The following is an 18,423-nucleotide window of genomic DNA, read 5'->3' as shown; positions in this document are numbered from 1 at the left end:
ATAATGAAGTACGTTTTTTGTGCGCCAAAGAAAACTATAGTAAAATTCTTTTTTGTTTGTTTGTTTGTTATGAAATTAGTACTAAGAGAACATATAGGGCAAGAAAGAATGCACTTTCGTTCGCGACTGTGGACAGATTATAAGGAAATAATACTGAAAATGCAGAAAACACAAGGAAAATTCAATAAATTAAAAATATTTCCGGCTAACATTTCGGAAGTAAATAAAAAAAAAATATTCTCAGAAATTCTTCGGGAACAAGGAAAAAAGTTAACACTTCCTGGAAATTTCCTCCGTTTAGTTCTTTTTTACAACTTTTCCCAGTTTTTCTTTCTTTTTTCAACGTTGTGAATTATGTGTGACATAATGTACGCACATTCTTCTTTGCCGACTTTCTGAGTTGTCTAGAGCACCTGCGATATACAGTGATGGGGAAGAAGAGGCGTGTATTGTATTTGCTCCAGTTCACCAACAGCTGCAAAAACAGAATTTATGATTGCCACAGGTGTTTTGCTTGCAATTACTTCATTGCGTTCTTTGTTTGCGAATAGGAAGGAGAAGACAGTTAACTTTTAGAGGTCAGAAAATTCATACAGGCCTACAGAACTCACTCACAAAAATGTTAGAAGATACCCGTTATTATAAAATAAACTTGTGTTAGATCTAATATGAACTGAATTCAAATTCCCTGGCGTTACGGCTCACAGCGAGTTGTGGCCGGCCAAATAGCTTGTAGATAAGTGATGTCTGGTTAGCACATCGGCTCAGTGTTGCCAGATCTCAAGATTAAAAGGTAGTGAGGTTCTACTTGAAAAGTAGCGTACTTGTACTATTTGTAGCCCAAACATAAAAAATGAAAAGATGAATATATATTGACATATCTTCATCGATTTAATGGGAACATTTGTAGTTGGAAATATGTCAGATGTTCGGGTTGGCAACGATCAGGGGGCGATTGCACTTTCGGGCTCCTATTGGTATTGTGTTAGATCAAACTCCATATTACATCAGGATAATTAGAACTGCAGTGCGCAATGAACTGTGTGGATAGTGAAAGTATAAAATAGAAGACCTTTCTGATTTTCAAGTAGACATATTTGCTTACGTCAGTTTTGTGAGCTTTGAAATACATATTGCCCGCCTTATGCAGAGTCGTTTTGACGTATGATTAGTGTCATACTAAAGGGCTGACTACTGCAGGAAACATGTTAGTCGAGCTCTTTAGTAGGGCACTAATCATGCGTCAAAACGACTCTGCATAAGGCTTTACAACATTTACAGTATACTTATTCACTGCTATTCCTTACTTCTTTACTTCATTGACTTTTCGCATCGGAGTTGGCTTCTTCTAGCTCCAACTGAATCGAACCCAGAATCATATGCAATAAAGGCAATATGGATGCGCAAAATTTAATCAATATACGCATATCTGGCATTCAAATTACCCCACTCACTTTCCAGCTTAAGCATCTGAAAGGTTTATTGCTAAACAAACAAGGTCACTACTAGCCCTTATCCTGCGCTTAAACATTCAATTTGGATTGTTGTTAGAAACAGTCCCCTTATAGATTTCTTCGTTCGACTTTTGTAGTATCTCTTTTAATAAGCAATACTATATGAGACGTGGACCCATATTTTAAGGTGGAATTCGAACCATAACGAGTTCTAAGCTCTAACACCAAAAAATCGAAGCCAGAACCCATTGCCATCGGACATAGGTGCGCAAGTTAGCCCTAGATGAGTGGTGGGAGCCTATTACAGATCCATGCACTGAGTTCTATGGTTAGAGGTCTGTGAGGATATAAAAATATCGCACCTGCATCCGCAATATGAATCCTCAGATGAGATAAATATATAAACCTTGTTTTTTCTATGACAATTACAATTTCACAAATAGTTCCTACTATAACAATTCTAAATATATCCTTTATAGTCTTGTGTATCCTCGTAAATAATATTCAAGCTAAATTTTCAATACTATCTCTTCTTATTGTAAATCAACTACACCAAATAAAATTCATTCCATGAGAAATATGAAATTAATGGTAAACATACCCTATTTAAGATTCCCTTCAAATGCCCATTTCTAGCAAGAAAATTGTCAAGCTGGTAATATCATATCTGACAATTAATTTTAGAGTTAAATCCTTTTTCTTTCTTTCTCATACCTCATAATACTCAATTATCTGTGCTCAGAACGGACAGGCAAAATTGAGATGAAAGACTCTTCACAAGGAAGAAGTCACCTCCCACAAATTGCCATAAAATAAGATTAGCACTTCACATTGATTATGGAGTTAGAAAGCAGAGAAAAAGATAAAGGAATTAACGAAACTCAATTTTATTCTGATGGTTATTTATTCCGAAAGGGTAGGCTTAATCACGCTTTCTTGCAAGATGTAAATAATTAAAAGTGTTTAGAGAAACAATAACTAAAAATCTTCTCTTTTCACGAATATCCGCCTTTTTTATCCGCCATCCACACAGGAACTAAAAATATATCCGCCGAAAGCTAAAATGACGTAGATAATCCGCGAATATCCTCATCCTTGCAGACTTCTACCTATGGTGTTTCCAGCTCTGAAAACTGGCCCCTGATTTTTTTGGGGGGGGGGAAATCTTATCATTTCTTTACTATATTAAGCTGGATATGCAGCAATATCAGAACATGTTCGTTCTTCTAGAGAAGTCTTTAATTTCTAGTCACACGGGGCTAAGTCCGGTAGATACCATATCAGGATCCTGCCGCCACAGTCGGACAATTTGTCCATGCCGACCAGATGAAGTGGTCGGATTGCCGGCGTCGGACACCGGCGTCCTTCCGCGCGATTTTCGACCACGGCGAATAGTTGCTTTGCCGAGCAGTCGGCAAACAGCCGGAAATGAGCATTAAATGCGCCGACGCCGCCGTCGAAAAGAGGCCGGCACAAGGAGTCGGCAGAGGGTTGGAAAGAGGCCTTTCCGACTGTTTTGCCGACTCTGACGGTCGGCATCAGTCGGCAAAAGGCATTTCATTTTACGATTTTCGACCGCTTGGCGCCTCGGCAAAAGATCGGCAACTTTGAACAAGTTGATTGTCGTGCCGCAGCGGACGGGTACCGGCTGCCTCCGGCGGCCCGCCACCGTCGACGGCGGCAATCCCTCTTTCCGACTGCGACTTCCTGATGGGGTAAGTATGACAATATAACTGAATAATCATCTTTATTTTGTAAAAAAATCTATGGGGTATCACTATTATTTTTTTACGTCGAATTTTAAACAGAGAAATATTTCTACCTATTTCTTTTTATTATCTATTTGAAGTTTACTCGGGTATTAGAACGAGTAAAAGTAGGTATTGTCGCCAGCAAAACTGTGTCTATCAATGGATCTATTTCTTTTCTCAAAGCTGAAATATATGTGAGCCGATTTGATTGTGTTCTGTAGTTGTTTTTAAATTACAGACCTGTGCACTCAATGAGCTATCATCATTCTAACATGTATTATATGCTAGTGGATCCTCACTCTTGTTGATGATTATACAAATACGATTATTTGCATGACTGCAAGTAATGGAGGATATTGTGAAGACACTACATATCAGTGTTTCTCAAAGGTATTTCAAGTGGGGACCACTTTTGTTAGAATGTTCTTACTGATCACCCTATTTTCGTTCCCTTCGGAAGCGTACATACACGTATATGTATGTGTGTATTTGAATATAGGTTACTTGTAGTACACTAAAACTACTAATTGAATTACCTTAATTTTATATTGAAATTTATAGTTTTAAAGGAAATAGTTATTAAATAATTTTTAAAGTTTGGAGGGAACGAGAAAGACATTTTCATATATAAATTCTAAACGTGGATTCAGATTCTTAAATACCGCGTATGATACGCAATTCTCTTGAATGTTATTGTATTTTATTATTATTATTTTTTCTCTCTTGTTGACTAATGCTTAGTCTAACGTAAGAGAATCACAAGGGCAAAGCCAGAGGAATTGACAGCATAGTTTGAGGAACGATGCTATGGATATACGTTTTTTTCAGAACCTGTAACTTCCAGATTTCTTCACAAACACGAAGAGATTCTTATTTGACTATTTCTCTGATAAGGGGAAAGTTGATTTTGACAAATGAACTTCGGGGCCATCTTTCGAACATTTCTTTTACACAATGACTGGTAACCATAATATAACTCGTGATATCAATATATTTTACGTAATAGATTAAATTTTGTTACTAGTTAACATGGAACATTGAAAAGTTTTACTTTGATCAACTGATTTGAACATTTCTATTGTTTCATACATTGTAATCATATGGTGAATTAATATTTTACTTGTAGCTACAAATGGCTATTTTATTGGTTAAAGCAAAAAAAAAAAGTTAACTCGTGCTGAAATCGAACCCAGGGTCCTTTGCACTGAGTCGTAGATGCTCCTCACTCTACGACGCCGTCACTTGATAACTTTATGCGTTGTATCATATATGTGGCGAGTCAGAAACTTCAAGACGCTCTTTCTCCACTGTTTCTGGCTATTGCACTCTCCCAGTCTGCAATATTAACACTTTAAATGTGCACTACTACCTTGCAAAGGATGGTCTCGAAGTCTATTTACCAACGTCTGCTCTCCCCTTGTGAGATACAAGAAGAAGTACTTGTTTTTGGTTTGTTCATCTATCTAACTAACCTACAAAAGAAACTGATTAATAACTGAGCATATTACATAAGTAAATCAGAACGAAAGCTGTTTGTATGGTCTTCCTTTCAATAGGGAAAACTCGCAACATTCCCACCCACTCTTTTTTTTTTTTTTTTTTTTTAAATGTAAGAAGAAAAAATATGTAGCAAACTTTCTCTCCTTGTATAAAGTTTTGTAAACACCCTATCCTTATCATCGCCTATGGGAGTTTTCACTTCATTTCCGTAATTTCCATTTCACGAAATTGAAATTTTAGATTAGTTAATATGCTTCCCACGCGCTTGTATAAACAGAATTTCAATATTTTTCGCCTACGCATATAATTACTATTCTCGTGGCACACTTCCGGTCTGGATTCAATTAGTTTTTTTTTTTTTTTTTTTTTTTTTTTTTTACAATTTAACACACCCACACAAAAACAATTTCATTTATTTGTAAGGGTTTGACTTTTTTCTTTCGAACTTTTTATATTAAAGGAAAAAAAAAAACAAGAGAAAAGTAGGGGATAAAGTTTTTTCCTTTATAACTTTTTACATTAAAAAAACAGAAAAGAGAAAAATATACGTTAACATTATTTTGCTGTATTTCTCTTCATTCTTTTCTTTGGTAGAGAGTTTAATGGTATCAGCTAATTGAGCCATTAATACCAATCTCAGTAACAATGGCTATTCTAATTGATACGTAGTTTGTATTATGATGAAAACCTCAGCAGTTGAGTACGGGAGAGAAAAATTATTAAAGAAGCAGATAATAAACATTAAAAGCAAAAACATTTATAACAATTTATTTTCAGGGTAGCAAGGTTTTCAACTTATGTTTGCTTTTAAAGAAGCTATATATTTTCCTATCCATGAACCAGAGATGTCATTTCAAATTTTCCCACGGAATGGGGGACAAGATTGTCCACAGACCTACGAGTTTTATGTTTAGTGTACTTTTTTTTTTTTTTTTTTTTTTTTTTTTTGTGGAAGGTAAATGTTTCTAATCTCAAGATTGGGGAGCGTAATTGACCACCCGTGCTTTCCAAATAACGCCACTGTCACAAGCATTTTTATATGTAAATTTAAGGCGCTGTTTAAATGTCAACAAAGATTCAAAATTTGTTTAAATTTTATGGGCTCAAATGTGGATTTCGAGAAAGATAGTGAATGTAACACGAGATGTCTCATTGGTACAATTCTCATCTACATTTTGAGAAATCCCTGCCTGATTCAATTCTAAGTTAATTCATTGTTTATGGTTGGTAACCGAGTTCGATTAGCTTCTCATAGTTCTTCACGTTTTTCTCTCCTCACTAACTTCGTATATTATCAGCACGTCTTGAAAAACATTCTTCTGAACTTGACGCCAAATCACGATAATATACAAATCCAATTTGGTACACCGTAAGCTTATATATATATATATATATATATATATATATATATATATATATATATATATATATATATATATATATATATATTGGCCGTAAATTACAGTTACTGGTATAAAAGGTACAAGATTACCTCAGTCTAACGGCCATTCCTCAAAGATAATAAGAATTGAAGACAATTTGGTAAGTTAAGTTTTACAAAACAGCAGTGTCTGTGGTTTCTGTTCATGGACGTACATATCTTGTAGTAGGAGCACTGAAATACCGATTTTCCTCTTATACTGGATAGATCCAAACTCTAATGAAATTCAAGGTAAATTGAAAAATTTGAACTTTATAACAAATATACTATAATTTGTTTTTATTCCATCCAAGCATGGCAGGTAAACATTGAGAAATAGCTACTATTTCCCGTCATCATAGTGAACTGGTGGCCGAATTTTTTTTTGAGCCATAATATGCTCGTTTTCTTTCCTACGGAATATGTTCACAAGTAGTAGAATTAAAGATGTCATTTAAACTACTCGCTTAGTAAAACAATGCGATTATTGTAAAAAAAATATTAACGTGTAACAGTTTCGCCAAATATCCACTTTTGGCTTTATTATCAGACATTAACTTCATAAATCCAAAGTATACAATAAATGTATTGGTTTGCTCAGTTTAAATCAAATTTACGTATTCTAAAAGCAAAGCTTGAGGAATGGAAAACATTATTAAAGATTCCAGTTTATTTCATGATTTTTTTTTTTTTTTTTTGCTAACCTAAAATGAATAATATACTAGATAAATTTACTCGAAATTCGTACATTCCATCCCAAGATCTCATAACGTATTATATTAAATACATACTGTAGATAGTTATGGGAAATGTCGGATAATGATATCCACAATGTTGGATATCGATACCATAATAAATTAATATATCGAATCGACATATCGCTAGTCTTGAGGTATTTCCTTCTCTTTTAGTCGTTATTTATCCCTTTCACATTTAAATGCAACCTGTATCGTGTTATGCTGTGCAGTACCATTGTACAATCATGAATTTCTATTATTTTGCTGTAAACCTCTTTAATTTATACCTGTGTTATTAACATTTTTCTTAGCTCTTTAGACTTCTATTTTTTTTTAAAAGAAAAAGTTTACTTTCACTACGTTAGTCTTAAAAGTTTCATTTGAATTTTTGATTGATTGCAGGATTGATTGCAGGATTGAATTTTTTACCGGCTATTTTAAAGGAGACTGTGATGATGAGAAATGAATGAAATGATGGAATGAAGAAAGTGGGAGGAAACGAGAGAACCCCGAGAAAACACACGCACATGGTTTTTGCCCATCGCAAAGCTCACTTCGCGCACACTGGGATCGAACCAAAGAGCACCGGAGGTTCCATGCACCAGAGGTGAACACTCTACCACTTTGCCACAGCGGTCCCTTCCATCCTTATGCAGCACCAAGGGTGTAAAGGACAAACTCAATGATCAACGTGGACTCTAAACCATGAAAGGATCTTGGTCCGTTGCATATGGTGGGTTCAGAGACCATTATCCAATTATAATGATATTCCCCACTAAACTATATTGCGTTCAAACTATCTTAAGTACGGTATAAGACATCACTAGCCCCGTCAGTTTCGCTCTACACATCACACACCAAACAAACAACACACATAACATGAGTTCGACTCTGAATAACTCTAAACTACATTAAAGAGAATATTTATAGACACACAATAGATGGATATATAAATACAAGAAACAATTACCTTGATTTAGTAAGAGTTAATTCATAGCAGTACATGTGTTAACTGAATATGCACTAACGACTTCGTTAAATATATACTTTACAAGAATCGCTTCCAGATGTAATGCGAGTTAAATGTTAAGTGTAACTCCAAACAGTTTACTCTGTAATAAAGATTTACACAAGACTAGGAAAATATATAGAGAGATATTTAGTTCAAACATTGTAGGTGGAGTTTGTAACTAACTGGAAGCAAAACTGGAGGCTAAAATGTAAGATTTTTTTTAATTACAAAAAAGTTCATTTCCCTTTACTAACTTTATGCCCTCATTACCGCTTGTTGGTAAAAGTTTATTTTATTATTTTTTAACATTTTTTTTTGTAGCCAGCGCAGCTCTAATGCAAACTACTAGCCCACAAACATACGCACACCCACGCACTTGAATTTTCTCTCTTCGACCCACTCACTGGATGATTGAGTTAGTTGACTTGGGACACACACACACGCACATCACATATACACACTCGAATCCACCCACAGTATTAAGATACACATAAATAACCAGACAGAGAGGGAAATGTTAGTCTGTTCCATTACAGTATAGACAGGGATGGTGTAATTTTAAAAAATTAAAAGAAACTATGTTTTAGTTTTCCTTTATATACATATGTTCTAATACACGTACATGTTCCCAGTGATATCTCTCACATTATTTAACAAGAGGTTCTATGATTAGCATTAAGAATAACCGGTTCTATGATCAGTATAGTAAGTTGCCTTAATGTCAATATTATTATTATTATTATTATTATTATTATTATTATTATTATTATTATTATTATATGGCCCAAGGATGCTACTACGGAGCTGCGGTGGCTTAGTGATAGAGCGTTCACCTCTGGTGCCTGGGGTTCTTGGTTCGATCTCAGCTCGTCCCAAGTGAACTTGGTGGTGGACAAACACCGTGTGCGTGGGTTTTCTCGGGGTTCTCCCATTTCCTATTACTTTTTTTCACTTTACCATTTCCTTCATTCCTATTAATCACAGTCACCTTTAGCCTAGCCGATATAACCATGAGACGTAAGACTTAAAAGTTTTTTTTTTTTCAATGATACTACTATACTGACTAGGATGAAGTCATATAGCATCTTTATATTGTCATTTTAAATATTTATATTCTAAAATAGTACTAGAAAATTTATTTTTGTTCGTAAGTACTGGATCTAGAGGCGAAGAGACAATGTTTTAAAAACGAGTTCCAGGAATCTGAATAATTTTAACAACTAGTTCAGGTGAACCAAGCGGAATGACACCACTGCATGTTTCCTCAATTTGCAATTTTCGTTCTGTTTCCTTTTCAGAGTTGTGGAAACTTATTTTTGACGTCAAAATGACGGGCATGAAATACAATACACTAATTCGAAGCTTAATTGTTCAATTTTTAAGATACAAGAATGTTAACTGCTTAACTTTTAAAAGTTCAAACAAAAACGTATACTAATTTGTTGATGATGTTAACGTTCATTAACGATCATTATGTAAATTTTTGAAGCTTCGAGGAATTAAACTCTGAAAGTGATATTTATGAAGGTTGGAAGAGTGACTGGTTCTACAGATAATTTTCGATTTTCATATGATGACGCCTTTGAACCTTAGACAAAATTATTCTGTTCTGTGAGACACATAAGAAGGAAACCCTTCGTAATTTACCTAAGTTAAGGCATTATATATATAAGAGTGACTATGTGACTTCATAACTCTTGAACCATCCTCACCGCTCTCGATTAAATTTTCAACATAGATGAAGTTCGGATATGGGATACTTTTTATCATTTCATTTTGACGGTTCTAGTTAGGGAAGGGGGAAAAAGGGAGATATATAAAAATGATCGATTTTAATGCCGAATTCATAGTTTTCGGGGTTGCTGAGACGAACAGTGACACTTTCGATGCCTTTAAAAATCCAAATATAGCTCAGCAACTCGGGGGAGGGAGTAGATATACAAAAATGATCGAAAATAACCGATGTTAGTGTCGAATCCATAGTTTTCAAGGTTGCTGAGGTGAACAGTAACACTTCCGATGCCGTTTAAATTCAAATTCAACTCCGCAACTTGAGGAAGGGGAGTGGGATATATATATATATATATATATATATATATATATATATATATATATATATATATATATATATATATATATATATATATATATATATATATATATATATATATATATGATTGAAAATTACGGGTAAGAAAAAAACAGCGTCTGTCAGAGAGCACTTCTGTAATAGCAAAAGACTGACTAACGGAACATACTAGTATTACTAATTTTTCTTATTTTAACTTGGCGAAGGAGATAATTGACGCTAGTTTACTTTAAATAACTAGTAGTGTCAGACTGTACACCACGTAAAAGAGTTTGGTTTATCACATTGTACACAACGTGAAAATTGGCATTCGTATTTTTGTATTTACCCTAACCTTCCATTCTCCATTCAAAAACTTTAGTAAAATGAATAAATATTTGCAAATATAAAACATACAAACAAGTCTTTAGATTTGTCGAGTAGAAAGTCATTTAGTTTATTTCACGGACAGATTGGTATCTTGCATCCTACGTATTATACTAACGGGCTAACCCTAACAGCAGTGTGGGTAGTTTATCAAGTAAGGATGATTTCTAATTACTCCCATAGGAATACATGAGGACACGCCATTTTATTGTTCATATCTTCGGATCAACTGATTATATCACGTCCATCAACAAATTCCGTTCATAATTTTCAATCTGTACATCCTGGCCAAAGGTGATTCTTTAACCCTTTCAGGATTTTTGGTAACTTTCGTTACCATGGTGTAGTACCATTCGTCTTTGACCACTTATTTAGGTTTTATAACAGATATCTAAACTGTTTTTTTTTTATTGGTCAAGTCAAGGATGAACCAACGAACACTCTAAATGCGTTTTGGAACCGGATGGTCAATTTTGCGGCGTTAAGTGGAGGCGGAGGGGCGTTACCTTTTCATTTTCTCTTAAGGTAAATTTCAAAAAATTTTCACGCCTTTAGTTTCCAAGACACAAGATTGAAACTTTGTATACGGATTGTGTACCTTTGGGTATTTCTATTATTTTTTTTTAGATCCCTACGCGACACCAAGACCGGGCCCGAGGGGCGCAAGTGTTCCGAGGGAGTGATTTTTTCAGAAAAATCCGGTTTTTCCGATTTTTCCGGTTCAGGTGTATGATACGGACATGTGATTTGTACCGTTGGAAAGGGCTTGTTATACTGAAGAAAATAATGTTTGAACCATGACTCTAGGTTAAATAGTAATGACGACGCAGAACGTTTTTGAAGTATTTTTATATGTTTATGTATATATTTATATGAAAAATGGGTTACCTTGAGACTCAAAAATTTATCCCGACCTTAGTTTTTAAGATACAAGAATAAAAGTTTTGCACACGTATTATATATATAACAAAGTTTTTTTCTAAAAATTCAGATCCCTAAGTAAACTTAGGGCTGGGCTAGAGGGACGCAAAAAATTCGAAAAAAATAGTTTTTCGAAAAATCTACCGGCTTTACCCGATTTTTCTTTTTCTGGTGTATAATACGGACAAGTGAGTGGTATCGTTGGAAAGTATGCTCTATCCCGAAATAAATGAGGTATGAATCATGTTCCTACGAAAAACAGTAAGGAAGCAGTAATTACTTGAGTAAAAGTCTAAAAATTACCTAAAAAAGTGGAAATCCTAAAAGGGTTAAAATAGTTCTTGAGACTTTTTGTCTTCCTGACGGCAGGCTCGTAACCAACCCAAAAATGTAGGGGAGGCCGGTAGAAGTTAGGGTGGGGGGGGCGACCCAACCATATTAAAGTTCATCATCATATTCATTTGCAAGTCTACCGTGTAAAGTTTAGGGGGATCCGGCCCTCTAGCCCCCCGTGGATACGGGACTGCCTGACGGACAGATGGATAGACAGAGTAAATATATAAAGAAGCATTTGCTGGATCACTAATATCGATTTATTGTATTACAATAACGAAAGATGGCAGAGGGTTGCAAGGGACGAATGTTTTGAAAATGAGAAGTAGACATTATGGTGCAGAAATTTTATTGTTAGGAGGCTCTGGTGTTCGTTAACATGATCTCCCAAAATTGTGCTTTACACTGTATAGGTCTATGTGTAAGTAAAAAGAAAAGTAAGAAACTACGAGATATAACGGAAAGGAGCTCAAGTTCACATGCTGTAGAAGTTCATACAGTTTGCATTCCACATTAAAACTTTTGATCCATATCTCTATACATATGTTATGGTATGAGATATGCATTATGAAACTGTCAGGATGTATTGCATGTGAATCAAGGTTTATCACGTTTATTCATTTATCTTTTTTTTTTTTATACAACGATTCAAGGCCACTGAAAGACTCTGGCGGAAGAAAACAAGGAATATATACAGGGGTAACAAATTCTACAAAATAGTTCGGATACATGGATACATTTTTAAGTAATAAGTAAGTACTTGTTGCGTGAATACCAGAGAATTACGAAACATTAATATTTAGGTGGAACACGTACTAGTTTCTATTTAATTACATGAATCTCTTCCGATAGGTCCTATAGTTTTCAAGCTGCACATTTAAATGTACGATTTTCCGTATTTTTGGTGGTTAATAAATGAAAAGAGAAATGTTTTGATGCATGTTCATTAGAACTTCTTATATAAGAAAGCGCCTCCCAGATTTTGGTGATATTTTTGGTTCTGTAGATCCAGTACGTTTCCTGGTGGAAGCTCATGTGGTTCAGATCCCACGTTAAGATGTACGTCCAAGTCTCATACGGTCTCGCTGCTGACAGGCGTGCTAATTCTACCAATAATCGTTTCCTTTATAAGCGCGTTGATGCATAATGTCTATCCACTCAATAAGCTCTTTATTTCAATTTAAGGTCCCACGAATATGCCCGTTAGGCTAAGGGAGAGCCAGGGCAAGTGAATGATGATGGGAGAATTGGTGGCGTAAGAATGTGGGAGGAAACAGAAGTACCCAGAGAAAACCCACGGACACGATCCAATCAATAAGCAAGTAAACAAATAAACATTACTCCACAGTAGTAAAATAATAAAATACTGTATTTGAGTGACATACAATAATTCTAACTCAACTAACCGTCCCGGAATTTCTTCCGCTTTGAGTAAACAATTTAGAGTGAAATTTAGAAAAAAAAATTGGAATCCCGTAATAAGTTTAGAGTGAATCTATAGACTTAAAAATGAGTTTTTTTTTATATTTGTGTACTTCTTTGTAGGCAAATAATAGTTTGAGCCATCTTTCCTCCACAGAATTTCTAGGATTCTCTTACCTTAGAAAACCCTATGTGCAAACAGTCCCATAGTTCTGAATAAAGCATTAGAAAAGAAACTATAGCCTAATTCCTATGTAAATTTCAAGATTGTTATAACTCTTTTTCCCGCTATACAGATTTAAAGTTTAGTTTTAAAGGGTTTCTGGCTCTTATAATTCAGGAAGGAAACAGTTTTAGGTTTTTACACATTGGCTTTTTTGTTTGCCATTCCTGTTTAGATTCACTCCTCAAATGTTGTAATAGGAATTTCCAATCATATTGCTTAGCGAGTTAATGTGGTAGATAAAATAATGAAACGTTCAGAAAATATTGAATATTGGTGAAGATTTATTTTTCGTCCATAACAATTAATGGTTTCTGATAGGCATTTTTGGCTAATTTTCCTTACTTCTATGGAAGCCATATCCTAAAATTCTTAAAACAATTGAAGACTCCGGTGCGAGAATGGGACAGCTCCAATTTTACATTTGTTCAGGATTGAAAGAAAATATTTTAAAAATCAACTTATTGTATTTTCGCGTTTGTATTTTTTTTTTTAAATAAAGGAAGGTGCTATTATAGGGGTACAACCTTTCTTTACAAACAATATTACAGACGCGAAAATATAAATAAGTTGATTTTTAACATTTTGTCTCAATACTGAACAAATGTAAAAATTGGAGCTGTCCTCTTCTTGCACTGATGCCTTCAATTTATTTTATGGCTCATGAGATATGTACCTATGTAAAAAGAAGTCAATTATTGGCACTGTATTCGTACTATTGCATCTTTATGAAGAAGAAAGGCAAGCAGTGATCCCGATGGAGGATTGTTTCGAATGTGATGTACTTCTTTAAGAGTTTAATGTCTTTCACAATCAGGCTTTCTTCCTGAAAATTATGCTGGTGAAGTTGAATCATAATATAAGGGGGTCTACACTGAGACAGTATTTGCTAAAGGACACGTGCTCTGAAGAAAACTGACTGACATGTATTCGCAATTTAATTTAGCTTAGCTCCGGAGGGGCGGTTGTTCAACTCCAGGGGCTTAGAGGAGGCACGGTGCCTCAGTGGTACAGCGCTTACCTCTGGTGTGTGGGGTCCTTCGTTCGTTCCCAGACAAGTAAGTTTGTGGTGGACACTATCGTTTCCGAGGTTTTCTCGGGGTGTTCCCGTTTCCTTACATTTTCTCATTCCAACAATTCTTCCATCATCATTCACTTACCTTAATTATCCTCCCCCTTAGCCTAAGGAGCATAATCGTGGGACGTTAAAGTAAAAGATTTCATTTTTTTTTTTTTTTTTTTTTTTTTTAGGAGCTTAGCTTGCTTCCCCGGTAGTATGCCTGGAGGAACCTGGGAAAACTTGCACAGAAACCACACTCGTGTTAGCAACTTGGCCTACGGCAAGGAACACATTAAGAGAAGTAATAAGTAAACAGTTACGCTAACAGATGTAGCTAAATGTGTTTTCGTTTGCCAACCTAATGCCAATAGATGTTACTTCTTGCGCTGCTAGGTGTTAAATTGTGCAGGTGATTATTCGCTTTAAAACTATTATTATGTATAACGAAGCGCTTGAATAATTAAATAAATGTAACATGAAATTTAGTGAGGTTGGTGGACCAACTGAAAAAGGCAATTTCAATAATTAAAACTTTTTAATTAAACATGATTTTAATCTATGGGGCATGGTGACTCAATGGTAAAGCGCTTACCTCTCGTGCGTGAGGACCCTGGTTCGATCCGCGGCCAAGCAAGTTTGTGATGGACATCATAGCAGTGGGTTTTCTCGGAGTACTCCCGTTTCCTCTCGCTTTCTCATTCCGCCAATTCTTCCATCAGCCTTCACTTGCTTTAAATCACCGTCCCCCGTAGCTTCCAGGTAATCGTGAACTCAAAGATTTCATTTCATTTTATGATATTAACCTACCAAAGGCTTGGAGGGAACAGCTAGTAGTAATGTCAAGTGAACTTATCAGTAGAACAGTTTGAAGCATTTAAAGAGGAACTCTGGAACTCTATCAGGGATAGGATGACACAGCAGCGGTTCTGCTCCAGAACAGGGTAGCTCATGCTAGGCAATATCGTATCTGTGGGGTTTCTCCATTTGCCTTTAGTTTCTCCTTTACTGTACTGATTCCACTATAATTTACTTGCATTAATCATAGGTTTTGATTGGCACGTTGAACAAAACTACATGGCATATAAACAAGAAATTTCGATTATTAATGTGTATTTTGACAGTTTTATCGTTGTGTGTTAAAAGAAATTGAAAAATAGTGAAATAAATTTCGTTTTGTTTACGAGTTTTTACATCTCTTGTATTAGATAGAATTACAGCTTAGTGTATCCTACAAGTCATTCACATGCTTTTATCAGAATTTGGTTTCGTGAGCCACCAAAGCCCTCTCCGCTGGTTTAATGTTTAGGATGCGTAACTTCGTTGCACAGGATGACCGGTTTGGTACCCTTGAAACTTAAACGCATTATGAATGTTCGGATTCGAAGAGCCTTCGGTGCGGAAAGGGACGCTCAACTACAATCCATCCAACCAATACTTTACCGCCGAAGGGAATGTTTTGCCGGCGGAGGCAAGAGGGTAACATAAAAGATGGCGGTGCCTGAGGCGTAAGGATAAGTACCATTCCCAATTACTATCAATTACAGCACCTGTGGAAACTTGTTGAGCGTGCACTTTTTGGATTATGCAAATTTATATACCAATTTCCATCACATTAACTGGTGTATGCTAACGTTTATATCTGGATTTGTTTGATTTGCTGCACTACACTAGTAAAATTGACTCCTTAGAAGCATATCTTCGTTATGAAGTATTTAAATTTTACCCGTAAAATCTTCATTTCTTGCGTGTGCATATTATCAACCTGTACCAAAATATTTTCTATAGTTTAGTGCATTTTCGATTTAAAAACAACGCAATTTTAAGTTTTTTAAAAAATATTTTTCCATGAAAATAATGGAAGTCAGATAATGGAATACTAACAAATACTATAGTAGTTGCAATAGTGGAAAAGAGCAAATTGTATCCGTAAGAATATCTCTAGTAGATATAATATTAAGTGAGTTTTCTTGAACATATTGTGAACAGCATTTTAATAACTTGATACTTTCATTTTTCCACTACTAAAAATAAACCTTGGTTTAATACCTTAGGAAGTCGCTCAAATCTTAAAAATTGGTGAAACGATTTTATTTCGTAATTAAAAGAAAACAATAGGAAATAAAATAATAATGATGACGTAATCTGGTCAAATAAAATGAAGGACGACTGGAATAATAGTTTCAATCAATAGCGTATTTACGATTTTGTTTCGGGGGGAGGCTTTGCCTGAAAATGTGAAAATTCTGCAAGATATTTCATATACTTTACTATAGTAAGTAAGATTTCGGGGAGGGGGGAGCTTAAGCCCGGAAGCCCCCCTAAATATATATTTCACTTATTGAGTTCCAAAAAATAATATAAAAATTCCTGGTGCTATATAAAACATAAAGGGATATATTCAGTTACATTGCGCATCTTGAAGCTGGTCAGGGACACAACTAGGCTTGTTGACGCCCAGGGCAAACACTCGCCTCAGCCAAACGCTCCCCGTTTACATCTGATATTGGCATCTGACAGTAATTCTCTTATTTAACTTTTTTCTTCAAGTAGTAAAGATTGATTTCAAAATTGTAGTACGTGATTTAATTTCCAATACAAGATAAAACATCAAACTAATTAGTATTTAATTGCCAAATAATTTGAGAGTAGCATGGTTGACATATTTTTAGTCTCGTCTTATCATAATAACTGCAAATCACAATGTTTTTGGAATTATATCTGGATGTGCATGCGTAGAATGAATCAACAGTCTGTTAATTTAGAATAGAATGACAGTCAAGCTGTCGTCTCGAGAATTATACTCGGACATTTTGCAAATCTCTTAAATCGATGGAAGTTAAATGAAAACACAAATAGCTGGAACGAAAAATTTAACTTTGCGGGCTCTTTTGGCTGCAATGTTTTTTACAATTTCCTCAAAACATAGATTTGAAGCTAACCTATGCTCTATGGATATGATCCTAACGTTGGTGAGTCGTTGTTGTCCTGTTAAGTTTCTGGGGTAATTTTTTAAATGATCTTTAGTTGGTTAAAACTCCGTTTCTTATTTTATAGTGGAAATAATTTGCCTAGTTTTGCGCCCAGGACACAAGCTCAGTTTGCCCCCCTCCCACTTAGTTACGTCACTGAAGCTAGTAATGCATGATCAGAACACTATTACAAGCAAAACAACGAGAATAAAAATACAGAATTATCGAAGATGATATGATAAATGATACACAAAACTTACCTCCAATTTAGTTATATTTTCCAGCTGCTCATTTCCAAGATATTTGATTTAATATAAGTATTTCTTGATACTTTTTAATTTCTTCAAATTGATTGCTTATAAAAATAAAACATACATATGATCCTTTTCTGTCAAAAAATATATCCTTTTGCTTGTAAATATTATTGTCTAACAATTCGGACACTGATTTTTGATTCTATGCAAAGCACTTTGGAAAATTATTCTTCAAAAACAAACAAGAATGTAAAAATATGAAGTAGAAACAATTAAGAAACTTAACAGAAAACAGGTGAAATCGATAATTTATTTTTTTTTTTAACACGCTGGATTGAATTCGAAGCTTTTGTTTTTTTTTAAATTCTCACTCACATTTGGACAGAAAAACACATTTTACACGAAGCTGTCAATAAAAACAGAGATGAGCTGCGCGAACAAACCAACTGAACGCCCCGCCGCAAACTGAAAACTTGTTTTGCAACGAGAAAGTCTCAAATAAACCGCTTGGCTTTCCTGTCTCTGCTCGCTGCCATCCTCCCTCCGTGCTTTTGTAACCGCTAACGCTACTTCAGCGTTGCCAATGTATTAGGCCGATATTATCCTATACTAAATCTATAAGCTTGTACCGTAAAATTATCATACTCTTTTCTGTAGTAACGAAAATTTTCAGTATTGCTGTTTTAATTATTATTATTTTAAAATAATTCATGAATTGATTGAGGTTAAACGTCCCTCTTTTATAGCATTCATGCTCGAACTAACAGTTTTATGTGAGGTCTCAGAAGTATGGTTGCTAAAGGGTGGGCAAATAGAGCTTGAACCCCCACCTGTAATTCTAGCTTCAATAGTTGTGCCAAAAGTGTTCCATGGCTCTCAAATAAAATTCTTGACTTTTACTTTCCTAATCTA

General features: G+C 35.0%; 1 protein-coding gene across 1 annotated transcript in view; it reads right to left on the bottom strand.

Moving 5' to 3' along the window:
• Positions 1 to 18,037, bottom strand: part of LOC145680523 (ras-related protein Rab-37-like) — a 285,842-nt gene extending 267,805 nt beyond the window's left edge. The window contains exon 1 of the mRNA XM_081751130.1: positions 17,518 to 18,037. The gene's annotated coding sequence lies outside the window, so the exon portion shown is untranslated. The remainder of the gene's footprint in view (positions 1 to 17,517) is intronic.
• Positions 18,038 to 18,423: the final 386 nt, after the last annotated feature.

This window comes from Thermobia domestica, chromosome 3 (assembly GCF_964235325.1).
Source record: "Thermobia domestica chromosome 3, izTheDome1.hap1.1, whole genome shotgun sequence".
NCBI lineage: Eukaryota > Metazoa > Arthropoda > Insecta > Zygentoma > Lepismatidae > Thermobia > Thermobia domestica.
This window is presented reverse-complemented; position numbering and strand designations above follow the sequence as displayed.